The following is an 18,320-nucleotide window of genomic DNA, read 5'->3' as shown; positions in this document are numbered from 1 at the left end:
CTCTACTGCCTATCTTCCAACCGAGATCTTTACCACACTGATGGACATACGTCTATGGATACGCGATCGAATGGCTATCAGATGTAACAAGATTGGGTTGTCATATAGCCGATCGGTGAGGTTCAAATCAAAACACTGCCTAACGCCCTTATTGGTTCATGAGGTCTCGGTAACTTGCATGTGATACACATTGTGCACACGCCGACATATGCTTGTGACAACGTGTGTGCTCTGACGGTACACAATAAATGGGAGGAAAAAGAAACCACTTTTACGAAACATAAGCTTAGTGGGGAAGAGCTTCAGTATTAGTCCTGGATAATCTGTGATCTTCCTTGTAACAGCATTTATGCCCTGGGATCTTCTTTGCAACAGCATTTACGTCCTAGGATCTTCTTTGCAACAGCATTTATGCCCTAGGATCTTCTTTGCAACAGCATTTATGCCCTAGGATCTTCTTTGCAACAGCATTTACGTCCTAGGATCTTCTTTGGCATTTATGTCCTAAAGTCTTCTTTGCAACAGCATTTATGTCCTAGGATCTTCTTTGCAACAACATATATGTCCTAGGATTTTCTTAGCAACAGTATGTCCTAGGATCTTCTTTGCGACCGCATTTATGTCCTAGGATCTTCTTTGCGACAGCATTTATGTCCTAGGATCTTCTTTGAAACAGCATTTGTTCTGAAATGTTTGTTTATAGGACATAATGTGGGTGTGTTTCACAGTCATTCCGAGGCGTAGTAATACGAGTCTTACAAGGTGCCACTAAGCTACCAGCACTGCGAGATAAGAGTCTAGATTATTCGTAGATTTGAATATCGACCTCGCCAATTCTCGATCCTCGTATTCAGCAGCACTCAGGTGTGTCCGCTTTTCGAGACCTAGACACAACGAGATCAGTTCTCAGGTCAGCATCTACAGAAAGGAGACTGCAGAAAATTAAGCAACGATAGGATATACCCAGCTAAAATTACAGTCGCACTGCAGCTACAGTTTCAAACTGTAGCTTCGCGCACCTGCGAAGAGACAGCAACAAGACAAGGACTTCTCATCGCTACCTTCCAAGAGCCGCTTAAGCAACAAAACCGACGCATCTAAGACGGATCTCTGTTCCGAGACTGACAGACGAGACCTCCGAACTGATACCCACAAAAGTCTCCATAGCATTAAGCACATTTTTCATTAGTTTGGTACCTTAATCGGCTCAGAATTAAGTCATAGTTGAACGATAGTGAAGGGGAACAATGGATATTTTTTCTAAGATTATAACAAACTGTTTGAAAGGTGAAAATATAACAGCACCGAAGCAAAGTCATATGGCATCGGTTCGAACAGGCTTATTCGAATCCTTGGGTCCGAGTAACTTCGGATCGCTCGAGCGGCGCGGTGGGTGAGATGGTCATCTGATCATCGGCAGAACTAGGATGTAGCAGCGCAAGGACATGGAATTGAGGGGGGGTAGGCCTGCTGGGACGAGACTGTGGCAGGAGCTTTTCGACTTGTACCAAAAGAGGCAGCTGAGGTCGCAATGACAATGAGGATTCCTAATAAGCCATCGGTTACCAGGATGGTGAGGGAGGCAGCGACTGTGGCGGAGAGATGGTGGTCGTAGATGGTGGTATAGACTACCATGAAGGAGTGACGTTACAGACTGTACCTTGGAGGAGGAGAGGGACGTGGGTTAGGAGTGTGTTCCCTGAAGGAGTCTATGAAGGTGGTGGTGATGCTGCTCTGAGAGAGGGAGGGAGGGCGACGGCAGTGGGAAGTGTTCCCTGAAGGAGGCTGTGACGACGGTTGCATGTGTACGTTGAGGGATCAGGGCTTAGTTGATGGTGCTCACTGAGGGCCTCAGTAACGTTGGTGGTGAGGGTGTCTTGAGGGAGAAGGGTGAGGGAAGGTGCTGCCTGGAGGAGGTGGAGGTTACGTTGGTGGTGAGGGTGTCTTGAGGGAGAAGGTGAGGGTGATGGAAGGTGTTGCCTGAAGGAGGTGGAGGTTACGTTGGTGGTGAGGGTGTCTTGAGGGAGAAGAGTGAGGGTGATGGAAGGTGTTGCCTGAAGGAGGTGGAGGTTACGTTGGTGGTGAGGGTGTCTTGAGGGAGAAGAGTGAGGGTGATGGCAGGTGTTGCCTGAAGGTGGAGATCACTGTGGTGGTGGAGGCGACGACTGTGGAAATGACGAGGACGAGGGCACTGAGGAGGCCCGGCATGGATGATGGTCGACCAGTGACACCAGATGATGACGATGGAGACAATACTGTTGATGGTCGGTAAGTTCTGGTTGGTAACCTTATATCACAACAGAATCTTCTCTAAATTACTTAACGACGCTCATAACAGTTAGCACCAAAAGACCCATCCACATTGTACCACCGGCTTGTTAACTTATATGGTTTCTACAGAAGCAAAATTGTCTCCAAATTCCTTTCATATTCTCTTAAAAGGAGTCTGATCCTTCTCTGGCTTAAGGTATAAAGGTAACCATTTTGTATACAATTTAGGACACCAAAGAAGACCCCAGTTTGGTTTACACTACAGAGATCTCGAATCATATCTAAAACTCCTTCCACGAACTAGAGGAAGAATTAATATACTTCCCTCCGTCATCTACGTCCATGTACAGTAGGAGTCAACACTGGTGGAGGTTTAGGCCAGAGCTCAGTTCTCTGCCAGTCTTAGATGTATGGTGACAACTTCTTATGTACTGATACGTACTGATGAACGCTTCAGCATCCGGTGCGAGTCCATCGGAGTGAGCCACCAAGAAATATGCCACCTAATGGTAGGCAAACCAGTGGTAAACCACCAAGAAATAGGCCACCAAGAAATAGACCACCCAAAAAAAGGCCTCCTAAAAATAGGCCAGCCAGTAGTACGCCACCCAAGTGTAGATCACCCACAAGACGCCACCCAATAGTGGGCCACCCAGAAATACGCCACCCACTTGTTGGCTACCCAGATATAGACCACCCAGATATAGACCACCCAGATATAGACCATCCAGATATAGACCACCCAGATATAGACCACCCAGATATAGACCACCCAGATATAGACCACCCAGATATAGACCACCCAGATATAGACCACCCAGATATAGACCACCCAGTAGTAGGCCAAGCTTAGCATTTGACCACCTCACAGACAGGTTGTCTTAGGTCACAGGTCAATTTTCAGCCAAAATTTTGATTCATAACTGAGGTAACTTGACATGTTGATGCATAATGTGTGCTTCAGCGTCCCATCATGTGTAGCTCACCCTTGAGCACATTTCAGGCCTCAGGGACTTTGCAGTCGAGGATTACTAGTTTCCTTCCATGTCCCCTTTGTTCACGGCTTTTGTCTACCTGTGTGGTATTGGTGTGACAAGCCTAGCAGGTCTTGCGACAAGCCTAGCAGGTCTTGCGACAAGCCTAGCAGGTCTTGCGACAAGCCTAGCAGGTCTTGCGACAAGCCTAGCAGGTCTTGCGACAAGCCTAGCAGGTCTTGCGACAAGCCTAGCAGGTCTTGCGACAAGCCTAGCAGGTCCAGTGTCAAGCCTAGCAGGTCATAAGCTTACAAGGAGGCTCGAGATATCCCATAGGTGTCCATGTCTACCCAGGTCACTACGCCTGGGTCAGGTCAACCACCTTCTTGCTGAAGTTGATTGCGAAATACATGTTAAGTGACGTTGTCTACACTAAATAATCCTTCACTAACATTCATATTCTGACCACCAGTCAGCTGTATAAATGAGCAGATTCGAATAGATTCTTATTCATTAAACATTTACACTTTATGACTGAAGAATCTCTGGACCAGTCAGTGCGTTTTCATTCCTGTGGACGAACACAGCACTGGATCGTTGACCAGAACGTACACAGAATTTATGTTAACGTACACAAGCTTTTAAGTCTTTCCTTGTCTATCCCGAATAAAACGAACTACATGTTTTGCTACGAATTCTGTAAACTATATTATTGTCATTACATGGTTTGTTGCTCCCAACATTTTCTTTACAGTGTTTTCATAAGGGGAAACTAAATCAAATAGCCTAAGCAGTGGAATCATAGGTTCATAAGGTTTGTGGTGGGTTAAACACAATGTTACTGGAAGACCTTCTATCATGTGTCACATTATCATCACAAGTCTTTCTATGTTTGGTCTTACATTTGTCCAGGACATGGGAAGGACATCCGAGTTTCCTACCGATGGTATCAATATTACTAAATTCCTGGTCCAGAAATTCAGGGCTGACAATTCGTAAAACTCTCAGATACATGGAAGAAAATATAGACAGTTTGATACTACATCTACGACCCGAGTGAAGGTGAACATGGGACATCGTATCACTTGGCTATATCTAAAACAGTTTTCTTCCCTATGAAACAGCACACCCAGGAATGGTGATTACAAGTCCTGGATAAGAAGATGAATGTTAGTAGAGGATTATTCAACGTAGACATCATCTTACATGTATTTCATAGTGACCTGAGCAAGAGGGTTGATGACCTAACACAGGCGTAGTGACCTGGGTAGTAAGGTCGGGTTTTGTTACCCGAGTGTCCTCTGACTCCACAGGGGTTCCCATACTACCCTCACTGACTCCACAGGGGTTCCCATACTACCCTCACTGACTCCACAGGGGTTCCCATACTACCCTCACTGACTCCACAGGGGTTCCCATACTACCCTCACTGACTCCACAGGGGTTCCCATACTACCCTCACTGACTCCACAGGGGTTCCCATACTACCCTCACTGACTCCACAGGGGTTCCCATACTACCCTCACTGACTCCACAAGGGTTCCCATACTACCCTCACTGACTCCACAGGGGTTCCCATACTACCCTCACTGACTCCACAGGGGTTCCCATACTACCCTCACTGACTCCACAGGGGTTCCCATACTACCCTCACTGACTCCACAAGGGTTCCCATACTACCTTCACTGCCTGCTTCACTACCGTGTATGATGTGATCCTGGTAACATCTACTGGTGTCTATATTGTCCTCCATCTGTGATATGTTACTATTTGCTGCTGAAGATGTGTTGAAATACACGAAAGCGTTTTTAACACGTGTATGTGGGTGGGTTGGGCCATTCTTTCGTCTATTTCCTTGCGCTACCTCGCTAACGCGGGAGACAGCGACGAAGTATAATATCATACATTGGGATAGCCCCAACTGGGGCCTCAGCTGCCCGTGCAGTCTCAACTAACATGGAAAGAAAGTAGCTTCGTACAGCTCGAGCAGCCTAGCTTCGAACAAGCGCGTTCGAGTCCTCAGCTCAGAGAAGCTTCGTACAGCTCGAGCTGCCTAGCTTCGAACAAGCTCGTTCGAGTCCTCAGATCAGAGAAGCTTCGTCAAGCTCGAGCAGCCTAGCTTCGAGCAAGCTTCTTAGAGTCCTCAACTCAGAGTAGCTTCGGACCGGTCGAGCAGCCTGGCCGACACGACAGGCAATGTGTGTTGTGTGTTTACACCTACACCAGGAGAGGGATCGCTACTTCCATAATACAATAAGCTACTTACCATCACAGTGCTGAGGGAGGTGGCCAGGTTGGCGGTGGTGGTATGGGACCGCTCCGTAGGCGGCGGCGAAGGTGGTGGTGGTGGTAACGGAGGGAGATGATGACTAGAGAGGGTTTCCTGAAGGCGACGACGTCGGCTGCTGTAAAAAAGGGTCACAGAGGCAGCAGGTGGCGGTGGTGAGAGGACCCGGGTGGCTGACGTGGTTATGGTAACCTGGAAAAAAAGGAACAGAAAATTCTAGATCATTTCCCTCATCTTGATGTGGTGTCAGTTGGCAGCTGGTCTGCAGGTCATTTTGGGGGAGGAATACATGGTGGGTCACAGGTTATATATGGCTGATCCCTTGACCCGGGAGTGGGTTAAGAAAGGTAAAGTGGGAGATTTTCTGGGTCAAAAATTCCTGGTAGTTTTCAGAATCTGATTATATTTTGCTCGTTTACAAATCTTTAGCTGGTCAAGTTTTCATTATTCGATTAGTTTTTGTTTACAACATTTTGGCTGGCATGTAAAGATTTACGATAATGCATCAAATATCTTCCCATCATGTGTCTGCTTTCATACCATTTCTTGTCGAAATATTCAATGAAATTTAAAAAATTATCGATTTTCTTTCATAATTTGGACAAACTAATGAAAGACTAATTCATTACTATGCAAGATTTCCACGAAGGTCCTGGACACAGTTTTCCTGATGCACAAAGTCAGCTAAGCTTAATGATTCACACGAGAACTCGAAAACAAACCAACAGAATAAGCTCAGTGAACCTGAGACGCTTCGAATCTTCCTTTAATCTGAACCTCCTAGTTAGTGTTGAAGTACATTATACCTTCCTCTTCCTTCAGTGTCGACGTAGAGTCGGAATGCATAATTGTTTATACAGTCCCAGGAGACCTTTCTATGAGTCTCCTGCAGCTTCAAGTCTACGCTCCAGTCAGGAGCAGGGAAAGGATGGACTCTGAGCGAGAACTTGTCAGCCAGGCTGTACTCCTTTTAGCGGTGCATAATGTGGTGCACGAGTCAAAAGTATCGTTTAGGCTTAATCGATTGCTAACCTTTTGTCAAATATCCCAAGATCTTTGCTAAACCCAGTCTTTATAGATTCACAAATCTGTTATACACGTCCACTTAACCTTCTAACTATATAGAGACCTACTGTAACCAAAGGTAATTAGGGTTCTGTGTATAGACGGCATCATGGCATCATATACACTTATTATGTACCTTTGCTGGGGTCGCAGAGAGGCTTGCTGGTCACCCAACGCGAAGTCTTACATCTGGCTAAGTTTTCGAGGGTCGGGGTTCAGAGGTGAAGGACACACAGAGCTGTATCAATAGACTGAGACACGGACGTATTCATAGTCGTTGTAATGCGATGGAGTTACGACGCTTATATCGACCTCACATGACATGACATTGCGACAGAATATTAGAACGGTGTTGTTCACAGTCGACGCCCAGGGGACTCCCTTTGCTATGGAAAGCAATCGCTAATATTCATAAATATAAGCTGTTGAAGATGTTTATTCTTGCTGTAAAAGTACTTGTCTATTTTCAAATCCAGAGAGATATTTCCAGCAAAAAATAAAGAGAAATATTTTTTACGAGAGTGTTGCTTGTGGTGGCGGAATTCGGGATTTGTTTGCTCGCTGTGCTCGTCTGTCTAAGAGATAATGAGAGAGAAGTAATTGTGTATTTACACAATTACTTTTTGGGTCTATTCAATAAATTAGTTTCTGAATTAAGGACAAAAATATGTATGTTGTATAACATCACTAGAACGTACTACAGGAATATGGCAACAGTGTTTCCTTTCGTTATATAAGGCAAGCGAGGCGAAACTCCCAGTCAGACGTACATATCAAGAACAAAACCAGAATCCCGCCACCACACGCAATACTCTTGTAAAAATACTAATCTCTTACGATTTTTCGTAAGACCCTTATGAATATGGACAATACTAGTCAAGTAATATTAAACCAAGACTAAACTTTGATCCGCTTATATTTGTGAATATAAACTATTTTCCAACAAAATGCTCTGTGGACACCATCGTTCCAGTACTCCGTGGCAGAGTAGAGTCATGAGCCAGTGTCGCCTTCCCATCACATTCTTACGACCATAGACATAGCGAGGCGAAGGCGTCAATGTCCATCGTCCGTCGCATCGTCTGTGAACACGAACAATGATCTTGTGGAAGTAATTTCTATTAAGCAATCGTGTACGTAGTGTCTGGAAACCAGACTGATAGAAGGAAACCAAACTCAAAACATCAGATACATAGTTCTACATCCGAGCAAGTCTTTGAGGCGAGAGTCAGTCAAGATGACCAAGTCATATATACTATAATGCTACCAAATGTTTATGTACACTTCGCATCTTCACTTGTTAAATGGACAGTGACCTTGTGTCTACCACAAACACAACACAGACAGAGCTACACCTGAATAATTCATAGAAGACGAAGGTATGAGAATGATTTCACAAGATCTTGTGTTCTACCGTGGTCCTATGTATGCTCGTGCATATACTGTATAAAACCTGGTTGAATATGTATGACCCACACTTGTACATACATACATACGTGGACACTTCGAAATCTGAAATGTGAGTTTTGGAGACCCGGGGTCAAAGATGAGGGTCACCCGATCACGTGTATTAAACATGTAACAAAATACTTATGCACATATGATCTGGCAAATGTATGATGACCAAAAGTTTTACAAAAAATATGATACATACAAAGTACGTAAAGTATGTAATTGTTACACAAACTGGATCAGTGGTCAGAGATGGGTAATTAATGTGTTTAGGTGTGCGGGTATTTGCACAGTGGAATGTCAATAATACTTTACAATGTTAGTGTACAGAGAATAGAATCAGTCACTGATAATTTTCATTTCTATTTAATCCTCTGATCTTGAATAAGTTGATGATGGAGATTATTATGATCAGGGGAATATGTGAGCATACTGCAACACAAATGTTGAATATCTTGTAATCATCAAAACCTGTCTGAGCCTCTTACAACTCTACCTGGGGCACCGAAAATGTACACAGATTCTCAACATCATACTCGAAATATTAACAATATTGTCGATGGTTCCTTCCCGTCACACTGAAGTGTTGTGCGCTGGAAGGAGTTTGTTTATAAGTGAAAACACTCGAACACGCTCAGCGCACAAACATCCCAGCAACAGTGTGTTAACACGAGGTCATGACAATCACATGCATCTTAAATAACGTAGAAAATAGGTATATATCGCATGCTAGGAGAATGAAGATGAGGCTTTCTCGTTGGCTATGTTGATGTCTGTGAACATTTTCACAGTTTTGCATTGATCAACCTCAATTACCTTATCTTCATTACCCTCTTATCTATTGTCGTAAGATGAGAGAAAAGATAAGAATCTTATAAATTGCCACATGCGGATCTAATTCTATTCTCAGTACAGTAAACAAACATTACAAAACGTTGCAAATAAATACTCCAGAGTCCTAAATCCCTGCGCCCGTAAACTCAATGACTACCCAAGCATGCTAAGTCATGTGAGCTAAAATTGTGTTAAATTATCATACACAATGTTTCATGACGGCGCGAGTGGACGCTAGACAGACTGTATACCAAAAGCGTAATATACGAAGTTCCACACGTACACAAGGGCTAAGGTCATGATATCCATCAATTCTACGAAATGACTGATGGCTAAAATATATACCACAGGTACTTAGAATACATTTTTTACGATTGATTCAGTTCTAGGAGGTCAAGGGTCAAAGGTCAGGTATTTTACAGTGTTACGAATAGTCAGGGAGAGGGACACATGGTTTATGTAAAGATGATCAGGGGTTGTTAACCAGACACGCAGCACAAAATGTCGACAATGATTTAATTGCCAAAGGTCAAAGATTCATATTACGTGATTACGAGTGCGAAAAATTACCTTTAGAAAATGTCTGCATACAAGATGTTTGTACTAGGTAAATGGTTAACAATTCTTTCAACTACACTCATATCATTCACGAGTTTGTTGCCGAGATTACTATAATCTGAGATTACTATAATCTTCTGAAAGTACTAAATCATATCAAAATGCTTAACATAGATTCTCTCTCCTTGTCCAGTTCATCAAACCTCTACCTTGGCTACGAGTTAAACCTGAAGTACATCATGTTTTACAAATCGGTTTAAGGATATTTGACATTCATTTTTACATGTTTTCTCACTCATGTCCTTGGTGTGAAGCATTTCCAAACGTATGATACAAGTTTAAGATTTTTTATTTATTACGAGTCAAATAGTCAACGAGAGTCATGTTTTATCGATGCATGACTGAGTGGATGGATCAACATTGGACCACAGATATTACACGGGAAAGGACCGATAACACGACCTGATGGTCTTATGATGAAGTTACATACTGGAGGACAATACATAATATGGCCACACGACAGACAACCTGATGGTCATGAGGTCATCTACTACAGTGCAGTTCATGGAGAGGCGAGGCAACACAAGACCTGATGGTCTATGACGAGGTTATCTGCTGGAGGACAGCACATGGGACGAAGAGATAGCAGATGACCTGATGACCTAAGACGAGGTTATCTGCTGGAGGACAGCACATGGGACAAAGAGATAACAGGTGACCTGATGGTCCATAAGTTTATCTGCTGGAGGACAGCACATGGGACGAAGAAATAACAGGTGACCTGATGGTCTATGACGAGGTTATCTGCTGGAGGACAGCACATGGGACAAAGAGATAACAGGTGAGCTGATGGTCTATGACGAAGTTTATCTGCTGGAGGACAGCACATGGGACGAAGAAATAACAGGTGACCTGATGGTCCATGACGAAGTTTATCTGCTGGAGGACAGCACATGGGACGAAGAGATAACAGGTGAGCTGATGGTCTATGATAAGTATCTGCAGGAGAAGCGCAGAAATATCCTACACTCCTTATCTCTCCAAATGACAACAGGATAGTAAACCACAAGGCTTCTCCAAGCCTACCACTCCTTCCTTCCTGTACAGAAAACGGCAGGGAAATACTTATGGTCAAGGTCAGAGTCCTTTAGGAAAGGTGGGGGGTATAAATTTAAGTACTGAAGGCACAAACGTTCCAAAAAGTTCTGGAACTTGTATAGCTTAAGGTTGGATGATTAGTAAGAGAACTGAATCCACAAAGACCAAAGCACCTTAATTGTTTACAAACTGTATGAAGGTTGATCAAATTTACATATAATTACCCAAAGAAGAATTTCAGTAATAGTCATCATGTCACCCACGACTTTTTTATAAGGCAACTGTATCCCGGGGCTGCGCTACTTCCAGTAACTGGGAAGTGTAGAACATTTTTTTGGAGTGAGAAGTTATCTGACGAAATTGTGTCCCGTATGATACAGCCTCGCCAAATTGGCTTTACACATGCGATGTGTCATCGAGAGGGCGGAGCCAGAAACCACCAATATATATGCATGTATATATATATATATATATATATATATATATATATATATATATATATATATATATATATATATATATATGCATGTATATATATATATATATATATATATATATATATATATATATATATATATATATATATATATATACTCCTTGTAATTTTTTTTTTTTTTTTTTTTTTTTTTTAACTTTCTAAAATGGGAAACAGAAGGAGTCACGCGGGGAGTGCTCATACTCCTCGAAGGCTCAGATTGGGGTGCCTAAATGTGTGTGGATGTAACCAAGATGTGAAAAAAGGAGAGATAGGTAGTATGTTTGAGGAAAGGAACCTGGATGTTTTGGCTCTGAGTGAAACGAAGCTCAAGGGTGAAGGGGAAGAGTGGTTTGGGAATGTCTTGGGAGTAAAGTCAGGGGTTAGTGAGAGGACAAGAGCAAGGGAAGGAGTAGCAGTACTCCTGAAACAGGAGTTGTGGGAGTACGTGATAGAATGTAAGAAAGTAAATTCTCGATTAATATGGGTAAAACTGAAAGTTGATGGAGAGAGATGGGTGATTATTGGTGCATATGCACCTGGGCATGAGAAGAAAGATCATGAGAGGCAAGTGTTTTGGGAGCAGCTGAATGAGTGTGTTAGTGGTTTTGATGCACGAGACCGGGTTATAGTGATGGGTGATTTGAATGCAAAGGTGAGTAATGTGGCAGTTGAGGGAATAATTGGTATACATGGGGTGTTCAGTGTTGTAAATGGAAATGGTGAAGAGCTTGTAGATTTATGTGCTGAAAAAGGACTGATGATTGGGAATACCTGGTTTAAAAAGCGAGATATACATAAGTATACTTATGTAAGTAGGAGAGATGGCCAGAGAGCGTTATTGGATTACGTGTTAATTGACAGGCGCGCGAAAGAGAGACTTTTGGATGCTAATGTGCTGAGAGGTGCAACTGGAGGGATGTCTGATCATTATCTTGTGGAGGCTAAGGTGAAGATTTGTATGGGTTTTCAGAAAAAAAGAGTGAATGTTGGGGTGAAGAGTGTGGTGAGAGTAAGTGAGCTTGGGAAGGAGACTTGTGTGAGGAAGTACCAGGAGAGACTGAGTACAGAATGGAAAAAGGTGAGAACAATGGAAGTAAGGGGAGTGGGGGAGGAATGGGATGTATTTAGGGAATCAGTGATGATTGCGCAAAAGATGCTTGTGGCATGAGAAGAGTGGGAGGTAGGTTGATTAGAAAGGGTAGTGAGTGGTGGGATGAAGAAGTAAGAGTATTAGTGAAAGACAAGAGAGAGGCATTTGGACGATTTTTGCAGGGAAATAATACAGTTGAGTGGGAGACGTATAAAAGAAAGAGACAGGAGGTCAAGAGAAAGGTGCAAGAGGTGAAAAAAAGGGCAAATGAGAGTTGGGGTGAGAGAGTATCATTAAATTTTAGGGAGAATAAAAAGATGTTCTGGAAGGAGGTAAATAAAGTGCGTAAGACAAGGGAGCAAATGGGAACTTCAGTGAAGGGCGCAAATGGGGAGGTGATAACAAGTAGTGGTGATGTGAGAAGGAGATGGAGTGAGTATTTTGAAGGTTTGTTGAATGTGTTTGATGATAGAGTGGCAGATATAGGGTGTTTTGGTCGAGGTGGTGTGCAAAGTGAGAGGGTTAGGGAAAATGATTTGGTAAACAAAGAAGAGGTAGTAAAAGCTTTGCTGAAGATGAAAGCCGGCAAGGCAGCAGGTTTGGATGGTATTGCAGTGGAATTTATTAAAAAAGGTGGTGACTGTATTGTTGACTGGTTGGTAAGGTTATTTAATGTATGTATGACTCACGGTGAGGTGCCTGAGGATTGGCGGAATGCGTGCATAGTGCCATTGTACAAAGGCAAAGGGGATAAGAGTGAGTGCTCAAATTACAGAGGTATAAGTTTGTTGAGTATTCCTGGTAAATTATATGGGAGGGTATTGATTGAGAGGGTGAAAGCATGTACAGAGCATCAGATTGGGGAAGAGCAGTGTGGTTTCAGAAGTGGTAGAGGATGTGTGGATCAGGTGTTTGCTTTGAAGAATGTATGTGAGAAATACTTAGAAAAGCAAATGGATTTGTATGTAGCATTTATGGATCTGGAGAAGGCATATGATAGAGTTGATAGAGATGCTCTGTGGAAGGTATTAAGAATATATGGTGTGGGAGGCAAGTTGTTAGAAGCAGTGAAAAGTTTTTATCGAGGATGTAAGGCATGTGTACGTGTAGGAAGAGAGGAAAGTGATTGGTTCTCAGTGAATGTAGGTTTGCGGCAGGGGTGTGTGATGTCTCCATGGTTGTTTAATTTGTTTATGGATGGGGTTGTTAGGGAGGTGAATGCAAGAGTTTTGGAAAGAGGGGCAAGTATGAAGTCTGTTGGGGATGAGAGAGCTTGGGAAGCGAGTCAGTTGTTGTTCGCTGATGATACAGCGCTGGTGGCTGATTCATATGAGAAACTGCAGAAGCTGGTGACCGAGTTTGGTAAAGTGTGTGAAAGAAGAAAGTTAAGAGTAAATGTGAATAAGAGCAAGGTTATTAGGTACAGTAGGGTTGAGGGTCAAGTCAATTGGGAGGTGAGTTTGAATGGAGAAAAACTGGAGGAAGTGAAGTGTTTTAGATATCTGGGAGTGGATCTGGCAGCGGATGGAACCATGGAAGCGGAAGTGGATCATAGGGTGGGGGAGGGGGCGAAAATTCTGGGAGCCTTGAAGAAGGTGTGGAAGTCGAGAACATTATCTCGGAAAGCAAAAATGAGTATGTTTGAAGGAATAGTGGTTCCAACAATGTTGTATGGTTGCGAGGCGTGGGCTATGGATAGAGTTGTGCGCAGGAGGATGGATGTGCTGGAAATGAGATGTTTGAGGACAATATGTGGTGTGAGGTGGTTTGATCGAGTAAGTAACGTAAGGGTAAGAGAGATGTGTGGAAATAAAAAGAGCGTGGTTGAGAGAGCAGAAGAGGGTGTTGTGAAATGGTTTGGGCACATGGAGAGAATGAGTGAGGAAAGATTGACCAAGAGGATATATGTGTCGGAGGTGGAGGGAACGAGGAGAAGAGGGAGACCAAATTGGAGGTGGAAAGATGGAGTGAAAAAGATTTTGTGTGATCGGGGCCTGAACATGCAGGAGGGTGAAAGGAGGGCAAGGAATAGAGTGAATTGGAGCGATGTGGCATACCGGGGTTGACGTGCTGTCAGTGGATTAAATCGGGGCATGTGAAGCGTCTGGGGTAAACCATGGAAAGCTGTGTAGGTATGTATATTTTGCGTGTGTGGACGTATGTATATACATGTGTATGGGGGTGGGTTGGGCCATTTCTTTCGTCTGTTTCCTTGCGCTACCTCGCAAACGCGGGAGACAGCGACAAAAAAAAAAAGAAAATATATATATAAACTTGTTGCATGGAAGACGCAATGGTGAGCCATAGCAATGAAATAGCCTGTGAGTGTGTGTGTGTGTGTGTGTGTGAGTTTGCGTGCCGGTATCACAGCTCCATGACAACAGCAAAAACTTGAAACCTGAAACTTTATAAGTTTACTCAGGGAACCCCAACGAAGTGTAGTGCATTTGGGTACGATTTTTTCATTTAGTAAAAAATTATTTAAATCATTTCCTACGTTAACAAACCACTGAAGAAATAATATTTTGCCCACTTCGAAGTAAATATTCTTCCCACGAATTTTCATCGTATGTTATAAATGAAGAACAAATCTAACCTTAGTTAACTTCTTGGAGATAATCAAAGTCTTTGGTGATTCTGAATACCTGTATCTGATCACCTCTTAACCTTCTCTTTCTGGGTAAAACAAGTGCAAGTCGTTTAGATAACTAACATGGGATTTGTTTCTCCATCCAGGTGTCATCTTGGTGGCTCGATGATCTACTGATTCCATTGTCTATATTTACTAAGCTAATGTGAACAAAACTGAACACAATATTGAAGGTGGGGGACGCATCTACCTATGAATCTTATTGTTCAGTTTTAATAGTTCAGTGCATTGGCTTTAGCTCAAAATACATTGATAGTCAAGTCTTTTGCAGCTCAAAAAAAATCGTAACTACTTTGCCTTCTTATTTACGACTAATATGTAAAACTTTGCGCTTATCTATCATCAAGACTCATTTGTCAAATGTGATCCCACTCCATTAGTTTGTTTACGTCTGTCTGTTTTTTTTACCAGTTTGTTGTTTTATTTACCAGTTTGCCATCGTCTGCTCATTTTGGTGACATCTAAAAGCAGCACATTATTGACGTCATCAATTTATACAAGAAAGAGAACTGACATCCAAAAGCAGCCCATTATTGACGTCATTTGACGTCATCAATATATACGAGAAAGAGAACTGGTCCCAAGACTGATCACTGAGGCACATACCTCGCTAAGCCATTGTGATCCTTGACCATTAATCATTACTCATTGTTTACGACAAATCAGCCAAATTATCTAACTACTGAAGTACAATCCCATTATACCATGTGATCTTTGGAATAGGACTTTAAAGAACGTAATCATCTGAAGATCTGAGTAGGCGCCATCCACAGTTTGGTTGTTTTCATCATACGTGTTTATGTTACAAATTAAATCAAGCGAATTCGTCAGACATGAACGACTTCGTCGAAAAACATGACCGAGAATTTTTGATGTCGTGATTACGTGGCGAGTCTGGCAATAGTCAAGAGTTTTGTTGATTTCCAAAAGTTGACCAACTGGGAAAGTTAAGGTAATTGTATACAATTTTGGACTAAGAATAGGACGATATATAATGTTGCTTATAAAACGCAATCATAATAGGAAACGTATCAAGGCTTTAATGAACATAATATGTTTAACGTCTCTATTGCGTGTACCATCATCAGAGCCTTAAAATAAACGTATTCTCTCTATAAATCATCAAGTAAAGGTAAAAATATGAATCTAAAATATCAAAACCCCAATGAAATGAATTATTAGAAATGGATAAATGCTTCTTTGGTTGAAAACAATTCAGTCAATCCTGTCAAGTGTAAGGTACATATCTAAACTTCGTCATTGTATGGTAATTACGTGTCTTGTTGGCTGTTTGGTCATTAGGCCTAACCACCTGCCGGGATCGTTAAGGTCGTCATCGTCAACTACATCCATCAACCGAATCCTAAATCCTTCAACACCTTCGTCAGCAGTTGATTCCATGACCACAAACATGACCACATACATTCAACGTACAAGATTCTATGTACTGAACATCGGATATATGTTTATCCTAAACAAAATGAAAATCCTACGCTACACACAGGAAAGTTACCTAAAACCATTACCTATACTTAAAACGGACAGCCTTACATTAAATAAACCAAATAAAACTTCTCTTTAAAACAGGATCGACATGGCAGATGCCTGATCATACCTCAGTGATGCCTGTGTTGGTGTGTCTTCATGTAGGCGAAGATGAGACCTAGGTGTGACCACGCGAAGATGGGACCTGATGTGTCCACTTCTCTGTCTTGATACCAAATGGCCGATGCAGCCAAAAGCACCACCAACTGTAGGTGGTCACTGTTGTAAGCTTGTGATGACGTACGGGTGAAAAAGGTGATTTGCTCGTTTGGGTGGATCGCTCGAAGTGTCCGAAGATGCGAGTCCTGAGGATTTGCTTACGTCTTGCTAGTGAAGCACTGAACCTGTGTTGGTAAAATAACGACTCAGATTCTCCTGGATTTATGTCCTTATCTCTCATTATTTGTCGTCCTTGAAGCTCTGATGGCACATTTCATTCTAGTTATATTATTTTCTTTAGGATTCACAAGATTTTAAGGTTTGCAGAGACTTTATTAATGTAGATATCAGAAGTATATCATCCCCTCCATACCTAGGCCGTGATGCATAAAGGAAAGCTGAAATAATTCCAATGAAATTAAAGAAATTCATTTATTCCATGGTGATGTGAGAAGGAGATGGAGTGAGTATTTTGAAGGTTTGTTGAATGTGTTTGATGATAGAGTGGCAGATATAGGGTGTTTTGGTCGAGGTGGTGTGCAAAGTGAGAGGGTTAGGGAAAATGATTTGGTAAACAGAGAAGAGGTAGTAAAAGCTTTGCGGAAGATGATAGCCGGCAAGGCAGCAGGTTTGGATGGTATTGCAGTGGAATTTATTAAGAAAGGGGGTGACTGTATTGTTGACTGGTTGGTAAGGTTATTTAATGTATGTATGACTCATGGTGAGGTGCCTGAGGATTGGCGGAATGCGTGCATAGTGCCATTGTACAAAGGCAAAGGGGATAAGAGTGAGTGCTCAAATTACAGAGGTATAAGTTTGTAGAGTATTCCTGGTAAATTATATGGGAGGGTATTGATTGAGAGGGTGAAGGCATGTACAGAGCATCAGATTGGGGAAGAGCAGTGTGGTTTCAGAAGTGATAGAGGATGTGTGGATCAGGTGTTTGCTTTGAAGAATGTATGTGAGAAATACTTAGAAAAGCAAATGGATTTGTATGTAGCATTTATGGATCTGGAGAAGGCATATGATAGAGTTGATAGAGATGCTCTGTGGAAGGTATTAAGAATATATGGTGTGGGAGGCAAGTTGTTAGAAGCAGTGAAAAGTTTTTATCGAGGATGTAAGGCATGTGTACGTGTAGGAAGAGAGGAAAGTGATTGGTTCTCAGTGAATGTAGGTTTGCGGCAGGGGTGTGTGATGTCTCCATGGTTGTTTAATTTGTTTATGGATGGGGTTGTTAGGGAGGTGAATGCAAGAGTTTTGGAAAGAGGGGCAAGTATGAAGTCTGTTGGGGATGAGAGAGCTTGGGAAGTGAGTCAGTTGTTGTTCGCTGATGATACAGCGCTGGTGGCTGATTCATGTGAGAAACTGCAGAAGCTGGTGACTGAGTTTGGTAAAGTGTGTGAAAGAAGAAAGTTAAGAGTAAATGTGAATAAGAGCAAGGTTATTAGGTACAGTAGGGTTGAGGGTCAAGTCAGTTGGGAGGTGAGTTTGAATGGAGAAAAACTGGAGGAAGTGAAGTGTTTTAGATATCTGGGAGTGGATCTGGCAGCGGATGGAACCATGGAAGCGGAAGTGGATCATAGGGTGGGGGAGGGGGCGAAAATTCTGGGAGCCTTGAAGAATGTGTGGAAGTCGAGAACATTATCTCGGAAAGCAAAAATGGGTATGTTTGAAGGAATAGTGGTTCCAACAATGTTGTATGGTTGCAAGGCGTGGGCTATGGATAGAGTTGTGCGCAGGAGGATGGATGTGCTGGAAATGAAATGTTTGAGGACAATGTGTGGTGTGAGGTGGTTTGATCGAGTAAGTAACGTAAGGGTAAGAGAGATGTGTGGAAATAAAAAGAGCGTGGTTGA

At 42.5% G+C, this 18,320-nt stretch overlaps 1 long non-coding RNA gene across 2 annotated transcripts in view; it reads right to left on the bottom strand.

Annotated features, from left to right (window-relative positions):
- LOC139749904 (uncharacterized) overlaps positions 1-16,473 on the bottom strand; it is a 59,033-nt gene extending 42,560 nt beyond the window's left edge. For both annotated transcript variants that reach the window (XR_011713060.1, XR_011713061.1), the window contains exons 1-2: positions 16,373-16,473; positions 5,512-5,724 (exon numbers count right to left, since the gene is read on the bottom strand). This is a non-coding gene — a long non-coding RNA (uncharacterized lncRNA). The remainder of the gene's footprint in view (positions 1-5,511; positions 5,725-16,372) is intronic.
- Between the last annotated feature and the right edge of the window lie 1,847 nt (positions 16,474-18,320).

The sequence above is a fragment of the Panulirus ornatus genome, chromosome 8 (assembly GCF_036320965.1).
Source record: "Panulirus ornatus isolate Po-2019 chromosome 8, ASM3632096v1, whole genome shotgun sequence".
In the NCBI taxonomy this organism is placed as follows: domain Eukaryota; kingdom Metazoa; phylum Arthropoda; class Malacostraca; order Decapoda; family Palinuridae; genus Panulirus; species Panulirus ornatus.
The sequence above is the reverse complement of the archived record's forward strand: the minus strand, read 5'-3'. Positions and strand labels throughout refer to the sequence as shown.